This window comes from Phascolarctos cinereus, unplaced genomic scaffold (genome assembly GCF_003287225.1).
Source record: "Phascolarctos cinereus isolate Bilbo 61053 unplaced genomic scaffold, phaCin_HiC Scaffold_4;HRSCAF=312, whole genome shotgun sequence".
Lineage (NCBI taxonomy): Eukaryota > Metazoa > Chordata > Mammalia > Diprotodontia > Phascolarctidae > Phascolarctos > Phascolarctos cinereus.
Window position 1 is genome coordinate 460,868,343 of NW_027555847.1, and position 4,091 is coordinate 460,872,433.

The 4,091-nt window shown below is 39.8% G+C and overlaps 1 non-coding gene across 1 annotated transcript; it reads right to left on the reverse strand.

Annotated features, from left to right (window-relative positions):
• Window positions 1-3,693: 3,693 nt before the first annotated feature.
• On the reverse strand, window positions 3,694-3,807 carry LOC144457378 (U5 spliceosomal RNA). Its single transcript, XR_013486680.1, has one exon. It is a non-coding gene; the product is annotated as a U5 spliceosomal RNA (small nuclear RNA).
• Window positions 3,808-4,091: the final 284 nt, after the last annotated feature.

Below are 4,091 nucleotides of genomic sequence, written 5' to 3' on the forward strand. Positions count from 1 at the left end.
TGCAAGTCTATCCATGTTTTGCCAATATTATCAAGCTCCTCATTTCTTATAACACAGTAGTATTCCATCATATCATATACCACATCATATACCACAACTTGATAAATACCCAAAGTAACTACAATGGATATATGAAGGAAGATGCTATCTGCAACCAGAGAAAGAACTGATAAAAAGTATGTATGGAATGGTTTTACATATATATATATACATATTTGTGTCTAATGGTAGCCATCTCGGGGAGAGAGAGTAAGGAGAAGGGCAAAAATGGAAGATAAAAAAGAAAGTTACATGACAACTTTATTATATATTTAAAAGGAATAGCAACTTATATACAATAGATTTTCAGTTTCATGTACAATCATCTTTTTTTTCTAGTCTACTACTGGAAATGCTTGTTTTATTTCTTAAGTTCAGAATAAAATAAATTTTTTTAAAAAGTAATCATAGGTAATAATAATAGCTAACATTTATATAGTACTTACTACATTCTAAGTGCTTTACAATTGTTATATTATTTGATCCTAACAACATCCTTGAGAGGTAGGTGCCATTATTATCTTCATTTTACAGATGAGGGAACTGAGGCAAACAGAGGTTAACTTACTTGCCCAGGGTCACAAGAGTGCAGTTTAAGTTAAATGATGAGATCAGAAGTCCAATGGCAGAGGGTTTAGAAGTAATTTAGGGGAGAGGGAGTAGAAGAAACACCATGTATAAATGGCTTTGTCAAGGAGATTAGCTAAGAAGGAGAGAAATAATTGAGGATAGTGGTCAGAAGACCTTGGTTAAAATTCTCCCATTATTGCTTACCTTGAGCAGGTCACTTATACTGCCTGAACCTCATTTTTATCATCTTCAAAATGAGGGATTTGGACTAGGCAGTCCCTGAGGCATCCAGTCCAATCACTTCATTTTACAGATGAAGAAACTGAGACTCACAGAGGTTAATACTGGTTTACTAGACCTTTGTAATAAGAATGAGACTATAATTGACACTCATACATCACCCACTGGTTGAGATGCAGGTAAGTCCTAGAATGGGAACTCCCATCTCTGAGCTCTGGGCATTCTCTCAAGCTGTCACCCATGCCTGAAATATTCTCCCTTCTCCACTCCAACCACTGCCGTCCCTGGCTTCCTTTAAGTTCCAACTAAAATCCCACCTCCTACAAGAAACATTCCCCAACCCCTTTTAATTCCAGTGCCTTCCTGCTGTTGATTATCTCCTATTTATCCAGTATATCACTTGCCTTGTATATATTTGATTGCATGTTGTCTCCTCCACTAGACTGTAAGCTCCTTGAGGTCAGATACCATCTTTTGCCTCTTTTTGCATCCCCAACACTTAACACAGTGCTGGCACATAGCAGGCACTTAATAAATGTTTATTGAATGGAACTCTCTCCAACAACCCAGCTCACAAACTGTCTATGACTTAGTAAATAGTTACTAGGAAGTTGCCTCAGGCGCATGGAAGTTAAATGCCTTCTCAGGTTCACTTGACTATCAGAGGTAGGATTTGGATCCCCAAACCCAGTTTTCTACATACTATACCTCACTGTCTCTCTACATATGACCAATGCATAGATCATCTACTTTCAGCCTCACAAACCTGTGAGGTAGGTACTGTAGATATTGTCCCTGTTTTACAGATGAGAAAGCTAAATTTCAGAGAGGCTAAGGAACTTGTGCAAGGTCACTCAACTATTAAGTTTTAAAGGCAGCATTTGAACTTCCTAGTCCAGCATCCTATGTGTTACCCTTTGATACCTCTGTATGGATGATTTGCAAACCAAACTTTGTAAATGCATTCGTATATAAAAAATTCTCATTTGAGCATCATGACAACTGAGGTAGACATTAGAAATATTATTATCACCATTTTACAGATGAGGTAAGTTAACCAGCTTTCCCATAGTCACGCAACTAGCATCAGAAGTAGGATTTAACCCAGGACTTTCAAATTCCAGCTCTCCATATGCTTTTTTTTGCCTGTGGATGGAAGCCCCAGGTAAAACCAAAAGCATAAAGGCTTCCTTCCTTCCTCACTCGGGAGGGCTGCATGATGTTTAGCAGAGATGCTGCTGGTTTACGTCACGGTGAGAAAAGGTGAAATGTGTTGAGCACAATTGGAATAATCCATTCCAGACATGTGTAATGCAGGGGAAACAGGTGCAAACAATTGAGCCCACTGTCAGTAAGCTCCAGTGATCGCTTTTGATATCTTAATCGTTGGTTGATCCATGTGCAACACTGACAGCATCACTGTCATAGCTGGCTGAACATCTGCAAGCCTTTTCCAGTTGCTTCTGATGTCCGTGTGAGTCCGTGAAAATCCTGACGTCACAGGAGCCTAAATTGGGCATGATTGCTGCCATTTCCCCTTTTCCGGCTAGAGAACTAGGGAGTTGACAAATGTCAATAATTGCTGATCATTCACTACTGTTTGTCATATGCCCCACAAGGCAAGTGTGAAAAGGGATTGCTCTAAAGCTGTGATCTCCAGGCGGCCATCAGCTTGATGGACTACATGTCATTTCTCTCTTGGACAGCAAAGCTATTTGCCTTAGCCAGTCTCTGAGTTCCTTAACTTTTCCTGCCCCCAGTTGTCTCTTCTTCTCAACCACAATCATGTAAAATAAGCATCTGGAAAAGTCTTAAGAATGAATATATGATTTTGTCATTAGTGAAATGTTTCCGTTCTCCTTTCGACACAGTGCTACTCTCCAGTGATGGGCAATTATCTACAAGAAGGGGCTTGTCTCGAAAACAGAGCCATAACTACTAAGTTGTGCACCTGGGGCAGCACAAAGCATGATTGGGGCTAGTGGGGGGATAAAACCTTCAAATCAACTTTTTAACATGACACTTCAAGGCTGATGCTTGGAATGGTGCAGGAAGGGTGGAGCCAAGGTAGGGAAGGAAAAGCAGAGCACCAAGAATGGGGTAGTGGAAAAGAAGAGGCTTGGAGCAGGCCTAGGTGAAGCTCACCTGGAGTGTAGCCACCGTGTCTCCATGTTGGTCTTTCTGTTAACTTCCTATCCACATAAATTAAGTCTTCTTGCTAACTAGGAATTAAGATCTATTATTTCTGAAGCTGCTAAAGAACTGAAATGCTTTTAGTAACTTCTAAATTAAGCACTCTAGGAAAAAAGCCTATTTCCCCCACCCCTGCTACAGCCATGTTCATAATCAGTGAAAAAACTCCTATCATTTATAACTTGATCAAGATAGGCATGTTAATTTTACCAGGGATTGTCAGCCTTGGGCACTCATATCAACAGTGGCACTAGGTTTGGTTTCGATTGGCACTAAGTATTCCTCTAGCAAAAAAAAGTTAAGAATGTAAAGATTCAATTAAGAATTGTAGGCATAGATGATACAGACATAGATGTAGACATAAGACATATCATTAGAGACTGAAAGGGGGACAACAGAATTCAGAGTGCCAGGTCCAGAGCTGGCGATCCTGTCATGTAGGACAGAGAAGGTGAGTGCTCCATTATGGTTAATGCCTTGGGGCCACTTCGTTTTAATAGCTTAAGGCTTATAGGTTGATAGGACCATAGAGTATGGAGCTGAAAGGGGCCATAGGAAACAACACTCTGACCCCTTCATTTCCCAAATGTGGAAATTGAGGCTGGAGAGGTGAAATAATTTGCCCATGGGCATGCTAAATAGTAGGAAACAACCAGATCCTTTGATTCCAAATCCACAGTTCTCTCCACTTAAAACCATTCCTCTCCCCGGAAATCTTAAGTAAAAGGTGAAAGATTTATGCAATTTAAAAAGAAACCAGAATAATACCATTCCATTTCCTATTTTTTAACCCTAGTTTCTTTCTACCACTCTTCTATTTTCCTCTATTCCAGTTCAGCATTTGCTTTCCAGGTCGCAGTACTTAACCAGGAAGATAGACAGATGCCTGAAATACAATTACATTTAAATTCTCCACAGCAAAAAGGGAAATATCTACAATAATTTGAACAGCTGAAAATGTGCATCACAACAACCCTGGGATGTAAATGTTATTATTGGACCCATTTTACTGATAGGGAAACTGAGGCAGACAGATTAAGTAGTTTGCC